The sequence below is a fragment of the Halichoerus grypus genome, chromosome 9 (assembly GCF_964656455.1).
Source record: "Halichoerus grypus chromosome 9, mHalGry1.hap1.1, whole genome shotgun sequence".
Taxonomy (NCBI): domain Eukaryota; kingdom Metazoa; phylum Chordata; class Mammalia; order Carnivora; family Phocidae; genus Halichoerus; species Halichoerus grypus.
In genome coordinates, this window is record NC_135720.1 from 78,018,222 (window position 1) to 78,045,037 (window position 26,816).

The 26,816-nt window shown below is 36.7% G+C and overlaps 1 protein-coding gene across 19 annotated transcripts in view; it reads left to right on the forward strand.

Moving 5' to 3' along the window:
- Window positions 1–26,816, forward strand: part of LOC118529283 (uncharacterized) — a 511,719-nt gene that overhangs the window by 261,455 nt on the left and 223,448 nt on the right. For 3 of the 19 annotated variants that reach the window (XR_013441210.1, XR_013441209.1, XR_013441211.1), the window contains exon 3: window positions 20,152–20,233. The exons of the other annotated variants lie outside the window; for them this stretch is intronic. The gene's annotated coding sequence lies outside the window, so the exon portion shown is untranslated. The remainder of the gene's footprint in view (window positions 1–20,151; window positions 20,234–26,816) is intronic. 19 annotated transcript variants of the gene reach the window in all.

A 26,816-nucleotide genomic window follows, 5' to 3' on the forward strand; every position in this document is an offset into this window, starting at 1 on the left:
TGCTCCGTGCAGTACATGCCCTCTTTAATACCCATCACCAGGCTAGCCCATCCCCCTACCCCCCTCCCCTCTAGAACCCTCAGTTTGTTTCTCAGAGTCCATAGTCTCTCATGGTTTGTCTCCCCCTCCGATTTCCCCCCCTTCATTTTTCCCTTCCTACTATCTTTTTTTTTTTTAATATATAATGTATTATTTTTGCTAGTCAGAACTTGCTAAGGGACTAAGTTAGACTAAATGCTCAGGAAAGAAATATCAGAAAACTTGAGTGTGGACAGGCAAAGACAGCGAAGAAGAAATGGTAAGAAACTCATGTTTCCAACCTTACCTCTCACTCCTCCAAAATGCCAACTGACTCCCCGAGTTAACGCTCTTTGAACATAATTATTCTTTTCCCCATTCCTCCAGCCTTTGTGCATGGTACTTTACTTAAGTGAAATATCTTTCCCTATGGATAGCAACTGGATGTAATTCCACAAACATTTTTGAAACAAATGCCTTATGTCAAGCACTCTGTTACAGAGATGAAAAGAACAAAATCTGTTCTGAAAATGCTATCTAAATCTCAGGGGTTTCCAATATTCCTTCCGAATCCTTACTGCTTACTCTCTCTGCTTACTTCCTTAACCATATGGCTTGAGATATTTTACATCTTGGGGTAAATGTTAATATTAAAGTCAGAATGTATATTACCAGCCATCATCACTGGATTACTGGAATGCAACTTATTTAAGGCATTAGGTATTGTGTGTTAAAACTTTCCACCTAGCATTATAGGCAGAGTAAGACCTTGGTAAGTGCTTATTGATTTACTGGCTATTTTAGTCTTAAAATTTGGTGGTTATAAATTTTGCTTGTCATTAGAGATTTTGCATTAGTTCATGTCAGTATGCAATTTTGTCAGATATTTTAAAATCCTTTAAATACTTTGAAATTTTAGAGAGAGGGTTGAACTGTGAAAAGAGAAGCTCTGTGGCAAACAATTCAACCTTCAAGATAATATTTATATCTTTAGAATTTATGTAGGGGGTGTCTTAATTTTATGGTCTAATTGGCAAGAGTTTGCTTCCAGGGTTTAACAAAACCTGTGGCCATGCAAAGCTGAGGAGAATTACCTAAAATCTTTGGATGTATAATTGAATAGCTCCATCTTAATACAATGTTAATTTGATTTTTTTTGTTGTCTTATTGCTTATAACATTATTTATTGCCTGTAATGTTAAACTTAGGAGTTAGATTATATTAAAAATTTAAACAATTATCTTAATTAGATATTAAAGTAGGGTTTGCAGTCACTAATGAATCATAACAAAATTTAAGAAAGAGAGACTAACAGATAAACACCTCGTTCAGTTATGGAGAAAATTATAATTGGGGAAATGTAATCCAAATAGAATCTGGCTGTAAGGGATTCAATACATAATGCAAGAAGCAATTATGCTGCCCTTTTGAAAAATTATACCACTCTGGTTTTTTCCCCTTCAAATTTAGAATTTTTCCTTAATAATTAATCAACTTGAGAGTTGAGGCTGGACATTTTTCAGTACTATTGAATTTGGGTGGGGTACTCTCCTCGATAATCAAATATGACTAGATTCTCAGAATATAATTCTTTATGGGCTTTTCATAGTGTGAAAGCATTCTGGAAAAAACAGTTTGTATGATATAAGTTATTCCTATTAATTGTTATCTACAGAATATTGGGTAAAACAAACCATATTCATTGAAATGATGCTCTTTCAATCCCTTCTAAAGCAACTGTATGGATTGCGTCGTACTATACTTTTCTGCAAACCACAATAAGGGCCCAGGCATAGAATTCTTGAAGGTCAATTATTGCATCTGATTTTCACAAGGACTTAGTTAGAATGTCTTTGTTTTTTTGTGTGTGTGTCTGTGATGAGTCCTAGACCAACACATATATAGCCACAGTTTTCTTTTCAGATGATGCCTCATTAAAACAACAACAACAACAACAACAACAACAACAACAACAACAAAACCAATTCATTTGGACTTCGTAAAGGAAAAACCCTCCTGTGTTTCTTCTCTACGATACACACAGAACACTTCTGTGACCAGATGTGTCAGTTTTCCACACCAAATTATTCTCTGATACCAGATGGGTGTTCTACAATTCAATTCAGTTCTCACACTAACCAGAGTTAGCACAGACCCCATGAGTTAAGGGTTCAGTCCCACAAGACTGCCCCCCACTGCAGATGTCAATTACAAGACCAGATTATCACCTGTGCTTCTGACTGACTGGCTGTAAGTCAGGATTCCCCCATGAAGCTCTCCTCAGTTTCAATAATTTGTTAGGATGGCTCACAACTCAGGGAAACAATTTACTAGTTTAACATGAAGAATACAATTAAAGATAAAGATGAATAGCCAGATGAAGAGTTACATAGGGCAAGGTCTGGGAGGGTCCCGAGTGTTGGAGCTTCTGTCTTGATGGACTTAGGGTGTACCACCCTCCCAACATTTGGATGTGTTCACCAACCCCAAAGCCTGCACTTTTGGGATTTCAGAGGACTTTCATCACATTGACATGATTTATTTATTTTTTTTAAAGATTTTATTTATTTATTTGATATATAGAGAGAACACACAAGCAGTGGGAGATGCAGGCAGAGGGAGAAGCAGACTCTCCGCTGAGCAGGGATCCCAATGCGGGGCTTGATCCCAGGACCTTGGGATCATGACCTGAGCTGAAGGCAGACACTTAACGACTGAGTCACCCAGGTGCCCCGACATGATTTATTATTAACTTGATCTCATTCAGTCTCCCTGTTTCTGAGGATGGTGGTGGAGCTGAAAGGTCCAAGCATCTAATCATGGCTTGGTCTTTCTGGTGACCAGCCCCATCCTGAAGCTACCTAGAATAGCCTCATTAGAACAAAAGACTCCTATCACTCGAGACATTCCAAGGGATGTAGGAGTTCTGTGTTAGGAACCAGGACCAAAGACCAAATATTAGAATAAAAGATGCCCCCAATGCTCTTATCCTTTAGGAAATTACAAGAGTTTTAGGAGCTCTGTGCCAGGAATGGGATGGAGAGACCAATACATAGATTTTCTATTATGTCACAGACCTTCTTCCACAAAGAACACTGCCTCAGTTTGCATTATTTGCTTATTTAGATCAGTATAGCTGCATATATATTATAATAATTATTCTCTTTTTGAAATAAAATTTTTTTTTCAGGATTCTCCTTTGTTTCTTTTCCCCTTCTTTTTAACCTGTTTAACTTACAGGTGAGTGGAAGAAGGGACACATCTTTGCTTATTCTTTTGCGAGAGTATATTTGTTGAGTACCTACCATATTCTGGATCATATGGTTGAACAACTGTTTATTCTCTGGTAAAAGAAATAACACAAACACCTGAAACACTTAAAAAATAGGTAGTGCTGGGGTGTCTGATTGGCTCAGTTGGTTGAGCCTCTGACTCTTGGTTTCGGCACAGGTCAGGATCTCAGGGTCATGGGATCAAGCCCCTCATCTGGCTCTGTGCTCAGTGGGAGTCTGCTTCAGGATTCTCTCTCTCTCTCTCTCCCTCTCCTTCTGCCCCTTCACCCCACACACTCTCTCTCTCTAAATAAATAAAAAAATAATAAGAAGAAGTGCTATAGTGTCATGATGGCTTTAAAGTCTCTTGGCTGACACCTTTCTCTGCAGTGACTGGTGAGTGTACAGCACTCCATAGGGAAGGGTTAGGGCTGAAGAAATAGGATGTAGGTGAAGGTCTGATCATAATAGTGATGATATGGCAGGTACTATTTTTAAGTGCCTATTGTGTGCCAGGCCCTATAATAAGCACTTTCCATATATTACTTCATTCAAACCTTAAAACAGTTTTTAGGTCATCTTACTATACTCATGCTCTTTCTCATGAGAAAAGTCAACTGTACTGTTAGAGTCCTTTTCTTTCTTTCTTTTTTTTAAAGGATTTTATTTATTTATTTGAGAGGGAAAGAGAGAGAGGAATTGAGTGTGAGTGAGCAGGGGGAGGAGCAGAGGGGGAGGGAACAAGAATCTGAAGCAGACTCTGCACTGAGCATGGAGCCCCAGGTAGGTTTTGATCCCCGACCACGTGATCATGACCTGAGCCAAAAGTCTGATGCTTAACCAAATGAGCCACCCAAGCTCCCTGAGTTAGGCCATTTTCTCATTTTATTGGTGGAGATTATTTTGTTTGACTTCTTTCCGAAAACCTCCACTGAAATGATAATAGACCCAGAATTGATTCGACAGCAATAAAAGTAGGATGCTGTAGAAAATGCTGACAAGATTATTTTCTTCTGTTGAGTACTTTTCCAGATCCCAAAGGGAGATGCAACTTCAGTGAGAAATCTTGAGTATGATGCGTCTTGTTTTATAACATCTTTTCCTTCCAACTGAGGCTCAAGCCCTCAATTTTTCATTGAACTATCAAAGAAACTTTCCAATGATTTTTCTGAGACTTCTGCTGCTATTATTTAGCTTGCAGTGTGTTTTCTCACAGAACCATTTGAGAACATTTTTTAAACACTGTTCTGAATGTGATACCTTTCTTTCAGAGAACTTAATGTGCTGCTTACAGAATGAAAACTAAGCTCCTTAGCATGACATTCAAGGCTGTCATCCTCTATCCCCCATCTATCTTTTTAGTCTTTTCATTCTTTTATTCATTCTACACTCTACCAACTCCTGGCTCTTTTTCAATCCTAAGGAAATTTTGTGTTTGCTACTGGGAGGGGTGAGGAGTCCAGACTTTAGAGCCAGATACCCAAGTTTCAACTCCTAGCTCTGTTTATTTCCAGCTGTGTGACTTAAGGCAAATTACTTAGCTTCTCTGTACCTCAGTTTTTTCTTTATAATGAGGATAATTATAGTATCCATCTTATGTGGTTATGGTGAGAACTAAATGAATTAGTATATGTAAAGAACTTATGATTTGCATAGGGAGAGTGCTATGTAAATATCATTTATTATTTTTTACCTCTGTTCATTCATAGTCATATTGGCCTGGAGTAGTTCCCATTTCTAACCTCTCACAATTTGCACTTTAAGACATTACTCAGATGCTGTCTTCAGTATTAAGTCTTTTTAGACTCACTACCTATAATCCAGTAGTTTGTTATTCTACCCCCTTCCTGTTTATACCTATGTCTTATTAGATTTGTACTTATATTATGCCATCCATCACATTGTGTTTATAAATAGTGTTTTCTTTCTCTCAGGGGACACTGTTGTCCCACAAGGGAAAAGACCAAAAGGCTTAGTATGTAGCATAATAAAGAGAGAGCAATATCTGGATTCCTAGAAACCTAGGTTCAAATTAATTGAAGTGTGATGAAAGCCAGATTACCTAATGCCTGCAAGTCTTAGTTTACTCATTTTTAAAATAGGTAAATAAATGCAACTTTATAAGGTTATGTCAATATTATCCACATTGTGATATTATCTCTAGCCCCCTTGATCTTTTGACAAATTTTATAGCCATTTCTTTATTGTTCTCATATATTAATATGTAAACAAATATGGAAGTTTGGAGAGACTGGGTAAAAAGGAAACAATGAGGATTTCCTCAATAATGAGAAATATTAACATAATATACTTTCCCCCCAATACTTGGACTCATGTTCTCTGAGAACATTTCATGCCTTTCTTTCTTTATATGATATAACCTTTCTCTTTGCTTAGTAAAACCATCAGTTATAAACTGAGAATCATTTCCCCCATGTGTCTCCTCAAAGCAAAACTCTTCATGAACTAACTTTTCAGATAAATAATTGTGGATTATTTTAAATCCTAGAGGTTTTGAAATTTCATGATTTAATAATTTGGAGGACTTCTTTTGGGAATTAATTTACTTAAAGCCTACTCAATATAGTATCCTTCAGCTGGAGCAAGAGAGAATTAGCTTGTAATATTGCTTGCATCTTTCAGATAAGAAAATTAAAGGATGAGAAAATTTAAGATGGATTGAAGAAAGAAATATATAGCAACTTCTTGTCTCTGTCCCTGCTAAATCTACTCAATACATTGATGTTTTTCCCTCAGCTTTAGACTGCATTTTTTTCCCTCAAATATTGTTCTCCACCTCCATATATTATGAAAATAATTCATTGGGAAACTATAAATAAAAATAATATTTTGGGGTATATTTTTCTATTTCAACCATTGTTCCCCCACTTTAAAAACTTTATCTGACAGCTTTGACAAACTGCCTTTAGAACTAACAAAATGGGGGGGGGTGCCTTGGTGGCTCATTTGGTTAAGCATCCAACTCTTGGTTTCAGCTCAGGTCATGACCTCAGGGTCCTGGGATTGAGCCCTCAGTCAGCTCCACGCACAGTGGGGAGATTACTTGAAGATTCTCTCTCCCTCCCCCTCCGTCCCTCTCCCCACTTGCACTTACTCTCTCTCTAAAATAAATAATCTTTAAAAAAATAGAAATAACAAAATGGAAGAGCAATGCAAATAAATATGTTTATTGCTATTGCATTAATCAAGGTTCTCCAGAGAAACAGATTCAAAACGATACCTATACCTATACCTCGCTCTCTTGCTTTATTTCTCTCTCTCTTTTTGTAAGCAGATTTATTATAGGAATTAGCTCACATGATTTTGGAGGTCGAGAAGTCCTATAATCTGCCATCTGCCAGCTGGAGAACTAAGAAAGCTGGTGATGTAATTTAGTCCAAGTCCAAAGGCCTGAGGACCAGAGGAGCTGATGTCTGAGGGCCAGTGAAGATGGGTGTCAGAGCCAAAGCAAAGAGCATATTTGCCCTTCCTTTGCCTTTTTGTTCAGTCCAGACCCTTTAATTTAGACTAACAGAAAATGAACTATGAAATGACAAATACATATAGTCTATGGTAATATAAAACATAGTTATTATATACATTTTACTCCAAATGATATACAGTGAAGTTCTGCTATTAATTCCTAATTAATGAGTTGAAATTATTGAAAACTTTCAATCAAATGTTTGTTTTACCTTTTTCTTTTAAAATTACTAGTTTTTACTTCCATGATTTTTTAGAGTTCAATTTCAAAACAATTTATTATCACTTATCTGTTGTATCTGTTTAAGATTAAGTTGGCTGTACCTAAATGACTAAGAGAATACCTCAAAGAGTGGCTGAAGCAAGATAGAAGATTTTTTCTCTCTCATGTAAAAGAAGTCTGTAGGAAAGCAATTCATTAATATCTGGTGACTCTTGATTTTCATCAGAAATATAAGTTTCTATGTCATGTTCTTCATTCTCAGTGTCTGGCTTCCATTCTTCAGATTTCCTTGTGGTCTGAGATGGCTTTGGGGGCTCTAGTCCTCACATCCATATCTCAAGCAGCAGACAATTAAAAAAAAGAACATTGCCACTCTGAATTAAACTAGGGTTTTATAATTAAGGGAGAATGGAATAATAGATATTGAGTGGGAACCAACGGGATTTGTATCCCTCCACATAATCTGCAAAATGCAGGCCACTAATCAATTATTATAACTGAAAACTTTCTTTATTCGTGTCATGCTGTGGCTTTGAGCAATGTCTGTATTTTTCACTCAACTGCCTTTGTGTTTTGTCTCTGAAGTGTAGGGATTTTTAACTGATTTGCTTTTTGGTGAGAAAAGTAACATCCTAATTAAATTGGTGTTGGAAAGAATCCTTCATTATGCAGAAATGTAAATACTGTAATAGTTCCTATTTGATACTAAAATATATTCCTCAGACGACATATTATTGTAAATCATCTCATGCTTGATAATTGTAAAGACTACACAGTAGTGATATTCAGGAAACAAATACAGGCTATGTCATATTTTTATTTATTTGACATCATATATCATTTACTATTTGTCAGGTAGTGTTTTTAAGTCTTTGCAAATTTTAACTCATTTGACTTTTCCACTCTCATACTCTCAAGAGTATATAGTGGGGTTTCCCAGAAGCCACATGACTTGTGAGCCATTTCTCTGATGGCTAAAGGAATGTCTACTTGTTATTCTTGCACTTTATATATTTCTCAGTTTTAAATTTTTATATAATAGATATAGATAGATATAATATACACAAACAATAGCTTTTTGAGGTTCTCAGTAATATTTGAAAGTGAAAAAGAGTCCTGAGATTAAAAAAAAAAATCACTGCTAGAACACTTGAATACATTAAAAATTTTGTTTAACATACTCTATAATCCATCCATCAATCAATATTAAAAAGAAACTTTTAACTATGCTAAGGTGGAAACTAAGAAGTATGAATTTATAGAGGTAACCAAATGTGTGTGTGTGTGTGTGTATGAATCAATGAGCTTTTGGCATAATACTAACAAACCACACCAAAACTAGTGGCATAGAGCAACATGCACTTTCTATTACAAACAAGCCCATAGATTGGCTGGCATGTTCTGCTGATCTTGGCTGGACTCACTCATGTACTGCAGTCAGCAGTGTATTAATTGCTCTGCTGGGACTGGGAATGCTTCAGATAGGATGAAGGGAGATGCAACCCTTCCACACATGTCTTATTCTGTAAAAGATTAGCCCAGGTGTGGTCTCATGTTTATAATAGAGGTGCAAGAATGGAAATGCTAGGGCAAAGCTAGGAGATATACTCAAGGGTTTTCTAAATCTCTGCTTGGTATTATGTCTGCTAATCTAGTTTCTGGCCAAAGTGGGTCATATGAACAAGCTCAGGGTTAAGGGCTGAAGCACAACACCCCACACAATGACAGAGATAGAACTGGGACCATAAGTACAAACAGTGTACTACAGTATATGTATATGAGAAAATATAATTTAAAGTTATATTTGCCCTCCCTGAAGTGCCAGGCCCTGGGAAACAGAGGACATTGCACTGCAGAGCACTACAGGACCTCTTCTTATAAGGCTATTATCATTAAGAGCAAGAGAAGTAGCTGACTTTCCTAACACACAAAGCAGACAGAGAAAAAAGAGGAGATAGAGAAATATGTCCCAAATGAAAGAACAGGGCCAAACCACAGGAAGAGACTTAAGTGAAATGGATATAAGTAATATGCCTGATAGAGAATTTAAAGTAATGATCATAAACACTTGAGAAAAGAGTGGAGGACATCAGTAAAACTCAACACAGAGATAAAAAAGAACCAATCAGAGATCAAGAACACAATAAATGGGATAAAAAATACACTTGATGGAATAAATAGCAGGCTAGATGAAGCAGAGGAACTACTTAATGACCTAGAGACAGAGTAATGGAAAGTAATGAAGCTGAGCAAAGGAAAGGAAAGAAAATTATACAAATTGATAATAGTCTTAGGGAACTCAGTGACTCCATCAAGCATAATAACATTTGCATTATAGGGCTCTCAGAAGAAGAAGAGAGAGAAAAGGGCACAGAATATTGTTTTGAAGAAATAATAGCTGAAAACTTCCTGATCTGGGGAAGGAAACAAATATCTAGATCCAGTAGGCACAGAGATCTCCCCCAAAATTCAACCAAGGAGGGCCACACCAAAAACACATAGTAATTAAAATGGCAAAAAGTAGCAATAAAGAACAAATTTTAAAAGCAGCAGGAAAAAAGAAGACTGTTACATACAAGGGGAGCCCCATAAGGTTATCAGCAGATTTTTCAGCAGAAATTTGCAGGCCAGAAAGCGGGTGGCATGACATATTCAAAGTACTAAAAGGGAAAAATCTGCAGCCAAGAATATTCTATCCAGCAAGGCTGTCATTCAGAATAGAAGGAGAGATAAAGAGTTTCCCAGACAAACAAAAACTAAGGGAGTTTGTGACCAATAAATCAGCCCTACAAGAAATATTAAAGGGGACTCTTTGAGTGGAAAGGAAAGACCATAAGTGATAATATGCAAAGTAAAAAACACAAAAGCAATAAAAGTAAGTATTTCCATACAAATCAGTCAGGAGATTAATAAAAGGATGCAAAATATTACACCATATACCTAAAATGTGGGAGGGAAAGGAGTAAAGAATGGGTTCAAACTTAAGTGACAATCAACTTAACATAGATTGCTTCGTGCAGAAGATGTAAACAAACCTAATGGTAACCACAAATCAAAAACTAGTAATAGATATGCAAAGAATAAAGAGAAAGGAATCCATGTATATCACAAAAGAAAGCCAACAAACCATGAAAGAGAGCAAGAAAAGAAAGGATCAGAGAAAATCTATAGAAACAACCATAAAACAAGTAACAAAATGGCAATAAATACATATCTATCAATAATTACTTTGAATGTAAATGGACTAAATGCTCCAATCAAAAGACATCAGATGAGTGACAGTGGATAAAAAACCAAGACCCATCTATATGCTGCCTACAAAAGACCCATTTCAGACTGAAAGACACCTGCAGATTGAAAGTGAGGGGATGGAGAAACATTTATCATGCAAATGGATGCCAAAAGAAAGCTGAGGTAGCAACACTTATATCGAACAAAATAGACTTTAAAACAAAGACTGTGAGGCACCTGGGTGGCTCAGATGGTTAAGCATCTGCCTTCAGCTCAGGTCATGATCTCCAGGTCCTGGGATGGGGCCCCACTTTGGGCTCCCTGCTCAGTGGGGAGTCTGCTTCTCCCTCTCCCTCTGCCTCTCCCCTCTGCTCATGCTCTCTCTCTCTCAAATGAATAAATAAAATCTTTAAAAAAATAAAACAAAGATTGTAAGAAGATACAAAGAAGGACACTATATAATCATAAAGGGAACAAGAAGATAGAACAATTGTAAACATTTACGCACCCAACATGGGGGCACCCAAATACATAAAACAGTTAATAACAAACAAAAGAAATGATCAATAGTAATACAGTAATAGTAAGGGACTTTAACACCCCACTTACATTGATGGATAGATTATCTAAACAGAAAATAAGGAAACAGTGGCTTTGAAAGACACATGGGACCAGAGGGATTTAATAGACATATTCAGAACATTCCATCCTAAAACAGCAGAATACACATTCTCTTCAAGTACACATGGAACAGTTTACAGACTAGATCACTTATTAGCCCACAAAACAAATCTCAACAAAGTCAAGAAGAGTGAAGTCATACCACGTATCTCTTCTGACCACAATACTATAAAACTAGAAATCAACCACAAGAAAAAAATCTGGAAAGAGCACAAATACATGGAGGTTAAACAACATGCTACTAAACAATGGATGGGTCTCCCAAGAAATCCAAGAAGAGATAAAAAATTACATGGAAACAAATGAAAATGAAAAACACAATGGTCCAAAATCTTTGAGATGCCACAAAAATTGTTTTAAGAGAAGAGCTTATATGGACACAGACCTACCTCCAAGGAGCAACAAAATCTCAAATAAACAATCTAACCTTATACCTAAAGGGGCTAGAAAAGAACAAACACAATCCAAACTCAGCAAAAGGAAGGAAATAATAAAGATTAGAGCAGAAATAAATGATATAGAAACTAAAAAACAAACAAACAAACAAAACAATAGGTCAATAAAACCAGGAGCTGGTTCTTTGAGAAGATCAACAAAATTAATAAACTCTAGCCAGATTCATCAAGAAAGAGAGACAGACAGAGAGAGAGAGAGAGAAAAGGAAACAAAATAAACAATATCACTAAGAAAAGAGGAAAAATAACAACACCACAGAAATACAAACAATTGTAATAGAATATTATGAAAACCTATATGCCAACAAATTGGACAACTTAAAGGAAATGGATAAATTCCTAGAAACATATGACCTACCAATACTAAAGCAGGAAGAAATAAAAATTTTGAACAGATCAATTACCAGCAATGAAATTGAATCAGTAATCAAAAAACTCCCCAAAAACAAAAGTCCAGGACCGGATGGCGTCACAGGTGAATTCTACCAAACTTTTACAGAAGATGGGGGATCAAGGAGTGCACTTGTGATGAGCTCTGGATGTTGTTTGGAAGTGTTGAATCAATAAATTGTATACCTGAAACTAATATTACACTGTATGTTAACTAACTGGAATTTAAATAAAAACTTTAAAAAATAGTTAATACCTATACTTCTCAAAGTATTCCAAAAAATAGAAGAGAAGGAGAATTTCCAAATTTATTCTGAGGCCAGTATCACCCTGATAACAAAACTAGATAAAGACACCACACACACACACACACACACACACACAGACACACACACACACACACACAAGAAAAGAAAACTACAGGCCAATACCTCTCATGAATATAGATGCAAAAATCCTCAATTAAATACTAGCAAACCAATTCTGACAATACATTAAAAAAAGCATACACCACGATCAAGTGGGTTTTATTCCCAGGATGCAAGAGTGGTTCAATATTTGCAAAACAATCAACAAGATACATCACATCAATAAGAGAAAAGATAAAAAACCACATAGTTATTTCAATAGATGCAGAAAAAGCATTTGACAGAGTAAAATATTCATTCATAAAAACCCTTCTCAATGTGGGTCTAGGGGGAACATACCTCAGCATAATAAAGGCCTCATATGAAAAACCCACAGCCAACATCATACCCAATGGTGAAAAACAGAATTTTTCCCCTCCGGTCAGGAACAAGACAAGGATATCCCCTCTCAAGACTTTTATTCAGCATAGTACTGGATCTCTTAGCCACAGAAATCAGAGAAGAAAAAGGGATAAAAGGCATCCAAATTGGTAAGGAAGAAGCAAAACTTTCACTATTTGCAGATGACATGATACTATATATATAGAAAACCCTAAAGACTGCACCCTAAAAACTACTAGAATTGATAAACGAATTCAGTAAAGTCACAGGATACAAAACCAGTGTATAAAAATCTGTTGCATTCCTATTCACTAATAATGAAGCAGCAGAAAATGAAATTAAGAAAATAATTCTCTTTACAGTTGCACCCAAAACAATAAAATACCTAGGAATAAAATTAACCAAAGAGGTGAAAGACCTGTACTCTGAAAACTATAAAACACTGATGAGAGAAATTCAAACCTACAAAGAGAAATGGAAAGACATGCCCTGCTCATGGATTGGAAGAACAAATATTGTTAAAATGTCCATGTTACCCAAAACGATCTACAGATTTAGTGCAATCCCTATAAAAATACCTATGTCGTTATTTACAGAACTAGAAAAAAAAAATCCTAAAATTTGTATAGATCTGCAGAAGACCTTGAATAGCCAAAGCAATCTTGAAAGAGAAGAACAAAGCTGGAGGTATCACAATTCCAGATTGCAAGTTATAGTACAAAGTGGTGGTAATGAAAACAGCATGTTACTGGCATAAAAATAGACATATAGAATATATATAATAGAAAAGAAAACCCAGATAGAAACCCACAATTATATGGTCAATTAATCTTTGACAAAGGAGGAATGAATATACAAAGGGAAAAAGTCTCTTCAACAAATGGTTCTGGGAAAACTGGACAGGTTCACGGAAAAGAATGAAACTGGACCACTTTCTTTCACCATACACATGGTTACCAGAGGGAAGGTGGGTGGGGTGAAATAGGTGATGGGGATTAAAGAGTACACTTATCATGATGAAAAAAATAATGTTATATTTGTTATGTATTTTTAAAGAAAAGTATGACACTAATAATAGGAGAGATATAGTACATGGTATCAAGTTTTGATTTCTTTATTCCACAAACTCATGAATTAATCACCCTTAAAATGGGAAGTGGGCACATGTTGTATGATCAACTTATGATAGCATTTTTTATTTTATTTTATTTTTTTAAAGATTTTATTTATTTGACAGAGAGAGACACAGCGAGAGAGGGAACACAAGCAGGGGGAGTGGGAGAGGGAGAAGCAGGCTTCCCACCGAGCAGGGAGCCCGATGTGGGACTCGATCCCAGGACGCTAGGATCATGACCTGAGCCGAAGGCAGATGCTTAACGACTGAGCCACCCAGGCACCCCGCATTTTTTATCTTTATAAAATTCTTTTCATCTTTAAAATTACCTCCTCTTTAAAAATATTGAATTTTGGGGGCACCTGGGTGGCTCAGTCGGTTGTGTCTGCCTTCAGATCAGGTTATGATCCCAGGGTCCTGGGATTGAGCCCCGAGTCGGGCTCCCTACTCAGTGAGGAGCCTGCTTCTCCCTCTTCTTATGCCGCTGCCCCTGCTTGTGCTCTCTCTCTCTCTCTCTCTCTCTCAAATAAAGAAATAAAATCTTTAAAAAAAAGATTGAATTTTTAAAAAGAAATATAATATCCACTTTCACTACAGTGAGATCTACGGAAGAATTATTAATACAGTAGCATTATCAAAAATAATTTACAGAATCTCATGACTTAATATTGAGAGACAATTTTGCTGTAAAAGAAATATAAACAAAGCAATGCAATTCTAGATGGAAATACAATAGGTATCCCTTTTTACTGGTGGTTGAATTGTCTCTTCATTAAACTCTACCCTCTCCCTATCCTTGAGTCTTTTGTTTCTAGACTGGTGTCTGGACTCAGACTTGTTCTTCAATTTCTGGGGATTTTCACTCCAACTCATCTCCAATATCTCTGCTCACCTTTGAGAATCCTGAACACAATGTCAAATTTTCATTTCATACTCACATCTTCTACTCCCTATCCTTGAGTCTTTTGTTTCTAGACTGGTGTCTGGACTCAGACTTGTTCTTCAATTTCTGGGGATTTTCACTCCAACTCATCTCCAATATCTTTGCTCACCTTTGAGAATCCTGAACACAATGTCAAATTTTCATTTCATACTCACATCTTCTACACTCTCATTGGCACTTCTTGCTAAATTTATACTCTTTTTACTCTGTGCCTTCTCCTTTTATCATTTTCTTTATGAAGAGAAAGTCAGGATCATATTAATTATATTTGCTATATTTGATGTTGGGGGAGGGCCTGCCAAATTCTAAAATGGTGTTTTCTCCATTTCTCCTGTAGGTTTTTGGGGTGCTGTTGTTGTTGTTTAGTATCTCATGTGTGATTTTGGAATCAAGCTACCCTAAGTCCCTCCTGGTGCTTAGAAAATGGGATCAGTTGAAGGATTATAGGTCACCCTATGTTAGCGACTGGAATAGGTTATTCTTCCCAGAGTGGACTTTCATTAATCAAAGACAGCTGGGAAGGGCAACGAATTAATACCTAATGGTGGGATATGAAATTATTTGGAGCCATGTATGAATTATTTCTTATTCATAATAATAACAACTACCATTTGTTGAATGCTTTCTATGTACCAGGACCAAACTACATTATCTCATTCAGTTTTCACATCAATCATTTAGGCATTATCTCTATTTCACACATACAGACATTGGGGCTGAGGTCAAATCACCTGCTTAAGGTCACAGTGCTAATAAGAGGCAGAATTCGGGGCTTTAGAGATTGCAAGGCAATTTCAAAGCTTCTCCTTTAAGGGAGGCCTTTCTTGTAATCCTCAAGAGGTCACAGGACAAATTGAATATTGGACTTTGAAAAAGAGATGCTCTGCGTGATCTTTCACATTAGAGTATTTCTTTTTTTTCTTTAAGTCGGATTCTCCACCCTTCTACAAAGTTTAGATGCTTCACCCTTTTGTTCTTCCTATGCTGGCTACTCTTGCCTTTAGATTCAAGTTCTTTTCCTTTTTTGAGTTTCTCTGCCTTTCTCATCACCTGTCTTTTCCTTTCCTTCTGTTCCTCTCTTTATCCCCTCACTTTATCTCTACTCTAGGGAATTTTCGTTTGCATTTACATTATCCTATCACAAAGTAATACCTTCTTATTTATCTCTAGACCTAAATATTAAACAATCAATCATGGTTTTGATGCATCAGGCAAAATTATGATTTGAGTCTAGGGGAACCACTTTGTACAGGATGAAGAATCCTTTTGTAATATAAGAAATCACCACCTAGTTTTGGGGTTTCAAAACATTAAGATTTCCTTTAGTCATCATTTGACAGGAATAAAAAATGGCCTTAAAATGTAAGTTTTGGGTTTTTCTTTTGTTTTATATTAATGGTTATTAGTGCTACTCCATACTCAGCATGCTTTAAATCGAATTCATTACCTTTTCTCCCCCAACATCCTCCCCTCATCCTGTATAGATGGCATCACTAGCTTCATATTTGCTTAGATTAAAAGCATTAGTCATTGTCACTTCCTTCCGTCCTTCTCTCTTTCTTTTTCTCTCCCATTACCGCTACTCTGTCTTAGTTCAACATTATTGTTTCTTTAACTATAATTATAGTTACCTAACTGGATTCCCTCTCTCAAATGCTTGTTCCCCCCCCCCTCCAAATACCTCCATAGTTATGTTTTTAAAAGTGCCTGGCTGAAACTTATCACGCCCTTGCAGATACCCTTCCAGTAGTTCACTATTGCCTACAGAACAATTAAAATCTAAACTTGGTGGTGACTTACCAAGCTTTTTCTCACCATGCCCCAGTCTGTCTTCCCAGTCTCAGCTTCCCTTTTATCCCTCATTCACCTCATGCTCTTGCTTACATTTACCTTTTCTACAGTCTCAGGAAACGCATTTATTTCTCCCATTCTCCATCACTCAGCTACCTGTAATACCCCAGGATACCCATAAGCACAAAGAAGGGTAGAGAACTAATGAGATCAGAACTGAGAAGCTCCATAGGGAGGACCTTAGACCAGAACAGTGATCAGCAGTACCTTCCTTACATAATGTTTGTGAATAAAATTGGAAACTCCCAAGAGTGAGCTAGGCTGATTCCTCACTCTAAACAACATCCCATGTGTTTGAGCTTGAGAAATTTGCCAGCCCTGGCCAGCTGTTTCTCTCTGTGGTCTAAGCTCCACTCTTGCACCCACCGCCAGTCCCCATCATGGTTACTCCCACCATGGCTACCACTGGAAGTCCTGCTTTAAACCAGAGGTACGTTCCTTTTTTCCCGCTCCCCTTCCTCCCCACCTTGTGGCTGGGTTCCACCCTCCACATCAGAACTCACAGATACCTCTACTCACCAGGATTGAGCTCAAGTTTTTTATGCTTGCAAGGGACATTTGGTTTAATAAGATACTTAAATAAATTCCCTGTGACTTGAAACTTCTCTTTGTTAAAAGTTATCCTTCACTTACGCCTTTAATGCTAACTCCTTATCGCTTCTCCTTCCACCGCCTCCGCTTGAAACTAGGGCCCTATCTATGGCAAAGTAATTGCAGGAACAGAAAGGAGCACTGAAACATCTCCTGCTATCCTTCCCAGCAGCCTCTCTGTCTAGATAATTGCAGTAGAACTTGCTGAATGATATAGATGAAATTGTATATAAGACCCTGTTGCAACAATACTGCTTTAGATGCTTGTCAAACCTGGGCATGTTCTTCTTATTCCTTTTTTCTGACTTCTGCTTTTATATATATTTTGGTAATTTGAATGGAAATTTGTTTAGGGATGCTTACAATTCCTGAATGTCAGATATTTCCTTATTTGTGGACATGATATACAATTAAAAATGCCATTGCTTTTTTTCTTTACACCTCCAAAACAAACCTCTATCTTAAGTTATCTATCTTAATTTTTTTTTTTTTTTTGAAAAGTGAGAACATGCTATTTTCAGTCACAGGGAGAGATGCAAAAGTCTATGCTAGTGAATATTCTAGTTCAAGACTTGTCTTCAATTTTTGAAGGTTTTCTTCATTGTCAAGGTAGTTATTCTTGTTTTGAGCCCCTAAAGCCATTTCACATCATTCTTTAATGGCACTTTTACTATTTTATTATAATTTTTTACTCTTCTGGATATGGGACTTTAAAGGCAGAGGTCATGGTAACATCCTTGTCCTGGGGTGTAGCACACTGTCAGATAGAGCTAATGCAGCAAATAAAGGTTGTAACTTATTTATCTTCACATCCACAGAGCCATGCACAAAGCTCTTGACCTTTGGTGGTCTTTAAGAATTGTGAATGGAATTGATGAATCAAAAGCTTTTAAATAAAAGTTTTTTGGGGGGCTTAGGTAATAATGAATGCCATGAAACTGCACTAATAATCACTGCCATCTTTTTAGCCATAGGCTACGTACTTTACATACAATCCAACTTTAATCCAAACCTCATCCTAACACTATTCCTCAGGTATGATGGGGCCTTCTTTTATAGTTGAAAACTAAGGCTTGGGAGAGTTAAATAAATTCCCTAAGTCATCAACCGTCAGAAAGAATAGGCCTTCATCCCAGCACTGCATGAACTCAAAGCTCATATTCTTTTTTTTTTTTTTAAAGATTTATGTATTTTAGAAAGAGAGAGAGAGAGTGAGCGTATGTACATGTGAGTGGGGGAGGGACAGAGAGAGTATCTTCAAGCAGACTCCCTGCTGAGTGCGGAGTGGCTCCAGCTCTGTCTCTTGACCCTGAGATCTTAACCTGAGCTGATACCAAGAGTTGGTTGCTTAGCCAACTGAGCCACCCAGGCACCCCTCAAAGCTCATATTCTTAATTCAAGGGTAACACTGAATACATTGCTTCTCAATATATTTTATGAATGAAAAATGCCAATTTAAGTTTTAAATTAGTAGCCTAATATATTGATCTAGTATGGGTATTTAAATGACAGCTCTAACTCAGGAGTGCTCTTCCTTGGCACAGAGATCCACTTTTCTAAATCTCTGTTCACCTTTCCCCATCACTATCTTCTTAATCTAGGTTTAAGTAGATATGGTCTTTTTTTTTTTTTTTTTAACCAAAGTTCTGGCAAGGCTGTGTAGTATCTATTCAAGAGTCTATAATTTCCTGAGTATTATACTTTATGTTTTCATAGATAGGGAAAACGATGCTTGTTTCTAAATATTCAAAGGAATATATTTATCGGTTCTTTAATGGTCCACCATAGAGACAATCATAGCTTACCGTTTTTTCTGTTCAATCCATTATTGGGATATTTAGATAAATTTTCAGTGTTATAAATCAATGTTGAAAATAACATCCTTACATATAATTTTTGCATCTATTTTCTTAGAAGTGGAATTACTTAGAGAATACAAACTCTTGTTAACAGTTCTCAATAGATATTTTGAAGTTGCTTTCAAGAAAGGGTACACATATTACATATTTACATTCACATTAGCAGTTGGCAAAGGCATGGGTTTTACTGTACTGGTTCTTCTTTTTCTACTACTACTACTACTACTACTTTTACTATTTTATGAGGTTTGCTACTTTGATAGGCAACAGATGACATTTAGGTTACTTTATTCCTATAAAAACAGAACAATTATTCATATGTTTAATGCCATATATATTTTTTTTCTTTTAAGCTGTCATTTCATGTCTTTGTCACATTTTCCATGGGAGCTTTAATGTCTTTTATATTGATCTGTAAGACTTCTTTATATTTTAAAATGCTATTCTTGGGGCACCTGGGTGGCTCAATTGGTTAAGTGACTACCTTTGGCTCAGGTCAAGATCTCAAGGTCCTGGGATCCAGCCCTGGGACGGCTTCCTGCTCAGCGGGGAATCTGCTTCTCTCTCTCCCTCTGCTTCTCTTCCCTGCTTGTGCTCTCTCTCTCAAATAAATAAGTAAAATCTTAAAAAAAAATAAAATAAAATGTTATTCCTGGGGCACCTGGGTGGCTCAGTCTGTTGAGCGGCTGACTCTTGGTTTTGGCTCAGGTCCTGATCTCAGGGTTGTGGAATCCAGCTGGGATCTGCTTGTCTCTCTCCCTCTTCCCTGCCCCTCTCCCCACTCATGCTCTCTCTCACTCTCTCTCTAAAATAATATTTAAAAAATGCTATTTCTTTATTGTATCTGGTATATTCTTCTGGTTCTTTTCCTCAAGTCTCCAGGTGATTACAGTGTGAGCCATTTCCATTATCTGGAATTCATCTTCCCTCCAGTTTTCCTCTTTTCCTATACCTTAGATTTTACTTCTATTAATTTTGTTTCTTGCCTTCCCCTAGTCTATGACCTCAGCATATTTATTTCATGTTTGTAGCATAGATAGGAATAGGACATACTTTTATCACTTTTAAGCAAACATGACATCAATTTTTTGTTAATAACATTTCATACAAGACGATGCTTTAATTCAGATTATACTTCTTGTGGATTTATGTTATTTCAGTGATTGTACAGAAAAGGAACTCATATTTACTTTCTACTATAACACCAAAAGTTATGCTCTGTTTAACATTATTTTATTTAGATTTCACAAAAATAAAATGAATTAGACATTACTGTTCCCTTTTTTTTCAGATGTAAACACTGAGGCTCAGACTGTTAAATAACTTCCCGAGAGTCATATACTTTACAGAGGCCCACAGGACTCTCAAGGAAGGTATCGATTGTCTTTATTATATTGCCTCTTTGCACTATAAATGAACAAAATGCCAACTTTCTAATTAATTGTTTAGAAGCAGATTGTTCAAAGTATATTTAAATTGCTTCAGAAATACATTTTTCTTTTGAGCATTTTTAAAGTACATTTTTTTCATAGAATGATGTTAAAACAAATATTTTATAGATTAAATTAAGTTACCCAAGAAATTTAAAATATTTTAGCTTCAGGTGTTCACTATATTCAGAAATATTAAGATTAATTTACTTGGAAATACTCTGAATTCCACTTACCCCAACTGAGTGGCTGTAATCTCCTTGTCTAAATCAGTGAGCTCTCCCTCTGCCCCATGACTGAGTAGGAAGCCCTGTCATAACAGTGGCTCAAATGTAAGGAAGCCAAGTATATCTTTGGCGGAGGATTAAATTTAAATTCTCCCAATATAATACAGAATAGTTTTAAAGTCTGGGAAAATGCTTAATGGAATATGTCAAATGTTCTTTGAGCTACATTTAATTTTTACTTAATTAGATGGCCTGAAGTCTACATTCCCCAGTAAATGGGAAGATGTTTCCTTGGGCTTTTCTCAACAACGTTTATTCTCTGGATTCACTAAGAGTGAAGCCTACAAGGATTTAATTTTTCTCCATCTCTGAACCCATACCATGGAAAGGGCACTGAAAATAATCTATGGTATTCCTTAAACTCATTAGAGTGTTTTGAAACGATTTTCAACCACTTTGAGGCAGAGAACAGTTGTACAAACTTGAAGGACATTGCTGTATCAATAAAAATATATCATGATAGTCCTATTTAGAAATAACCCTCTTTACTAAAATCTGATGCAGAATCCCTAAGGATAAAATAGAATTTCAGGTAAGATAAGATTAGTTTTAGTTATTTGGATTTTTAATAGCTCTTAGTCTTAGGCACACAGATACACAAACATTTTCTAATTTTCTATAAGGAAGCTTGTTTAGCTGTTTTTTTCTACTGTTTTTGAAGGTTGCTATGTTTCCCTGGAAAACTAATAAAAAGAAACTAATGGGATCCTGGTTTTAGAAAGACATTTGATTTTTATTGTGTTATTCTGTAACATAAGTTTGTTTATTCCATATGTTTTAATACTTATTCTCTCCTTTAATACTGAAATACAATGTTATATGAAAATATTTAAGTGGTTCACAGTATTTCTCTTTTCTCCTTAATATATACAAATGATGCCATATCTTAGCATCCATGTAAATGATGGTTATAACTTATAAAATGTTTTATAATTAAAGTCTCTCCAAGAACAAAATAAAACACCCTATTAGATTTTATGCAAACATAAAGTGAAGCTAATAAAAGTCACAGATTGGATCTGGATAAATGCCCATAAAACCATGGCAGTTAATTATGGTTCAAATGCTTGTGTTGCTGATGGCAAACTTACCTCATTCTAATCTTAACTTCTTTCTTAATCAACACATGCCTGTCATATATCAGGAACATTTTGACCCTCTGCATAGTTAAGACCTAGGAGAATTTAAAGCTTTGGGTTATATCTGAAAAGGTATATCAAATTGCTCACCTGGGCAGTTTTCTGCATCCGTTTTTGTTCCCAAAGTCTATTTCCCACACAGCAGATAGAATGAACTTTGCAAGTATAAATCAGACCAAAACCCCTTCCTCCTAAAATTCTTCCAAGAGATTGCAGTTAGAATATAATGACAACTTTTTGCCATGGTTTGAGCCATAAATGATTCAGTTCCTTCCCATAGCCCAACCTTCTTTTCCAGCCACTCCTGATTCACTCTTCTCCAGGCACACTGACATTCTGGCTCTTCTGCCAAACAGATCAAACTTCAGTCCATTCCTGGCCCTTTATGCTTGCTGATGGACCTGCTTTTGGATCTACAGATAGCTCACTCCTTTTCTTCATTTGAGTTTCTGCTCCAGTATTACATACTTCAGGATGTTTTTCCTGACAGCTCCACTGAAAACAGCCCTTGATTCTCCATCATACCTTTCCCCTTCCCCTGATTTATTCTTCTTCCTAGCATTAGTTACTGCCAGAAGCTATATTATTATTTATTTGTTGCTTGCTTATTGTTAGCTTCTTTCACTAGAATGTAAGCACCTCGAGGCAGGATCTTGGTAACCACTGTGTGTCCAGAGCCTAGAACAATGTATGGCACAGAGTGGATACTCAGAAGGTATCTGGTGAATGGATGAATCATTCAATTTGAAATAAAATGAACAATGTTTCACTCTCCTGAGCCCTAATTAGGTATTCTGAACCCAATTTCTTATCACTTCTTTAAAATGCTCTCCCTCCCAAATTATACCTTCTATGTGCTCTTTTTCAATCTCTACCTTGTTATGATAAACTTCTTTTTCATTATCAGCTTCAATTATAATCCTATCTCCAGAACTTATTTTTTAAATGATATATTTCTAAAACTATTGTTTTCTCAACTTTAAAGTAGAGATAGTATCAATAATTACCTCAGGGCTATTGTGAAAATTTATAGTGGATATTTCTTTGTTCTTATAATACTCAACTGCTCAACAGCATTTGGTATACTACATTCTTCTTGAAATACTTTCTTCCCTTAACTTTGACTATAAACTACTCTCCTGATTTTCTTTCCATTTATTCATTCCCTGCCTCTCTATTTTTGTTCAAATTCTAATGTTAGTATGTCCCAAAGCTAACTTGGGCTCTCTTTTGTTTTATTCTCTCTTTTCCTTCCCCTCCTGATCTCTCCCTTCTTTTCCTTCCACTCCCCTTTCTCTTCTCTCTAATATGGCACTCATTGGTAATTTAAACCACTTTCATTCTTTAAATAATTTCTATTTCCCAATATGCTCCAAATGTTTATCTCCTTTTTTGACTTCAGTTTGATAAATCCAACTGCTGACTTGATATATATACTTAGATGTATACATCACTTTACTTGTTCATAATTAGATGTGTGTCTTCCTTTATTTGCTCAGAACAGTTTTGATTCTCCCCCTCTCCCCATCCGATTTTCCCCTCTATTCTTTATTAGTAAATGACACCATTATGCTTTCACTTGCTTCAATCAAAAATCTAGGTTTTACTCTTGATACCTATCTGTTTTCATTACCCACACCCAGTTGACAAGCAAGATTTGCATATCTTGAAATTATATTTTCAATCATCCATCCCCTTTTCTTCATCTCTTGCCATACCACTGGAGAGTCTTCAAACCAGTCCCTCTCTGTCCATTATTGAACCAACTTCCAAATCTATTTTCCATGTGCAACCAGAGCTTAAACATTTAATCATGTTACTCTCTTGCTTAAAAACATTTCAGTAGTTTCCCATTATAAGTTCAGTAATACCAACTTTCTTACCATGGCCTGGCCTTCCCTAATCTATGTCTTACCCATTTCCTCCTGGCTCATCATTCTCCAGTCTCTTTCATCTCCTTTCTTTTCTCAGACAAACCAGACTATTACTTTTCTTTCAGACTAGTTTTACTTGCTCTTCCATTTGCCTGAGACCTTACTTTTTCCAGCCCTTCATATGGCTGGGGCCTATTCATCCTCATTGTAGCCTAAATTTCATCTTCTCAAAAGGTCTTTTAACCTACCCTGCACCTGCTATGTCCAAATTCTTCTATTATATCTCCCAACTTATTTCCTATGTTACAATTGCACAGTCTGAATTTTGCTTATTTATTACTGGCTACCGTGTTCATTGGCCATATTCTCTAGAATCCTCACATCCATGGGGATAGAAAACATGTCTGTTTTGTTCACTGCTGTGTCCCTGATGCTTAGAACATTGCCTAGATCATTCATTCAACTAATGAGTAAATGAAATGAGATAACGTATAAAATGTACTTGGTATTGTGTTGGCAAATGGAAAGTGCTCAATAAATGTTAACTTTTGTTATTGAAAATATTGTTCCTTTTTTACCCTATGACTTCAGTATTGTACCTAGGGGATGGGGATTGTGTGTGGGGAGGAGAGAGAGAGAGAGAGAGAGAGAGAGAAAGAAAGAGAGGAGATATTATTGTTTCCACTTACTGCTTAAAACAGTCAATTCAATTTCCTTCTTTCTTTGAAATAAGCCTAAGAAAGAGATGCTTTTAGCAGCTATTTTAGGAGGAGGGGAACTACCTGGCCATGTCATAGTCTTCAGTTGTGGTAAATGTGGGTTGAGGGACAAGTATTTATGCATTAATTCACACATTTATTCAGTTTTGTTGAGTACCTATTATGGGTCTCATGTCTACTTTGGCTCTTTGAAAAGTAAAATGTAAAAATGACTCAATTCATCCAACTCTCCAAGGTCGTGTTAGAGTGACTTAATAAATCACAAACTTCAGAACAGTAGATGAACAATGCACACAATATGCATACAATAATACAGACAATAAATGCAGGGAGGGAAAATTTGTTTCCCAGGAATAATATCTGGCATAAGTCTTGAAGAATAGGTATAGGGGAAAGGTTCCTGTGATGACCCTTTCAGATAACTCAGTGGATGTTTTAGGGAAACTTCTCCCCCAATGTGTTCTTTTCTCCTGTATTCCCCTTTTTGGGGTGATCATGGAACCTATCGTCCAAGTGAGAAATCACATATCTACTCCTAGACAATGGCCAGACTGGGTTGACTCAATGTCCATTTAGTAATTCCCCTTCTTTCTAGTTCTGTTATTACTGCCTTTTTTCTGGCACTCGCTCCTCCAGTCCACCCTCCACTTTACTGTCACAGTAATATTTATAAAATAGAGTCTTGATACATCACTGTACTACTTAAAACTCTTTAGCAACCATTGATTTCCTTTGTGTGTGTGTGTGTGTGTGTGTGTGATTTAGTTTGATATCAGTTTGTGTTTGTGTGACACTACTTCCTGTGATAGTAGATCTTTTTATGCTGTCTTTCTCATCGCTCCCTTCCTATGGCATCTTCGTTTTTCATACTTGCATTTTTAGTGCCTACCCCAGTCCATGGTGTACACCAGGTCTCCTTAGAGAAACCTTTGCCTTCCACTCTGATGAGTACTGCTCTCTATCCTAATCTCTCTCACACATTATGCTGTTTTGTGATCTTTATATGTCCTAGCATCTTGGGAGCTATTTCTTATTAATGTTTAATTAGATAAGCTGGACTGGTGAGGTGCAATTATGAAATAGTATTCATTTCCTCCCTCCCAAATTCTGAAACACTGTAGGCTTTTCCTGCTTCATCTCAGGGAGATACCTCACACAAATCTCATGGCTTTCTCCATCTCAGGCATTATAATAGTCTCATATTTAGTTGTCAAAAATCCCAGTGAAGGGTGCCTGGGTGGCTCAGTCGTTAAGCGTCTGCCTTCAGCTCGGGTCATGATCCCAGGGTCCTGGGATCAAGCCCCGCATCAGGCTCCATGCTCAGCGGGGGAGCCTGCTTCTCCCTCTCCCACTCCCCCTCCTTGTGTTCCCTTTCTCACTGTGTCTCTCTCTGTCAAATAAATAAATAAAATCTTAAAAAAAGGAATCCCAGTGAAATCTTAATTTAGATTTCAATTGTTCGTCCAGTTCAAAAATTCTCCCCATTTCCTCGGTTCAGATCTGAACTTGGCTCAGAAACGTGCACTTGAAAGAGGTAGGATTAAGATGAGGGCCTGCTCTCTTGCCATCTCTCCTTACTTTGCTCTTATACTTTCCTTCTCTCCCCACTGCACTGCTTTGGCTCTGTTAGGACTGCAGTTGGTACCATTGTCATTCTAGCTTCTACACTGCTTCCCAGAGTTACCCCATAGAGCTAAGCATCAGTTACCCACAGTTGTAGCTGGCTGGCCCATACTTTCGTGACTGCCTTCTTTTCCCTGTCATCTTTCTTCACCTTTCTACCAGTGTTCTCTGCACACTGACAATAAGCTTCTTCCTCAAATACTTGTCTCAGGATCTTCCTCTAGGGCAAAGGCTGATTCACCTTTTCTGTAAAAGGCCCAATAGTAAATATTTCAGGCTTTGTGGATCATGTCATCTCTTTATCAATCACTCAGCTCTGCCACTGGAAGCCCAAGAGCAGCCACAGATAATATGTGAACAAGTGAATGTGCCTGTGGCAAAAATTGTCAGAGAAGTGATAAAACCACTTATTATGATGGTGAATTTGTCCTTTTCTTTCTGTAAGTCTATCAAATTTTGCTGTATATATGTTATTTTATTGGGCTGGTTGAAGTTTAGAACTGTAATAGCTTCTTGTTGAACTGAACCTCTTATCATAATGTAGTGTTCCTATTTATTTCTAATGATGTTTTCTGTCTTAAAATCTGTATTAGCTAGTAAAGAGTGACCCCAGCTTTATTGTGCCCAGTATTGGCCTTATATATAAAAGATAATTTCCTGTCCTTTTACATTCAGCTCTTCTATATCCTTATGTATTATGTATGCATTTTGGACTAAATGTTTGTGTTGCCCATATGTTGGAACTCTAACCCTCAATGTGATGGTATTTGGAGATGAGACTTTGGGAGTAATTAGGTTTAAATGAGGTCACGAGGATGAGGCCTCTATGAATGGGATTAATGTCTTTAAAAGAGGAAGAGAGACTAGAGTTCTGTCTGTCTCTC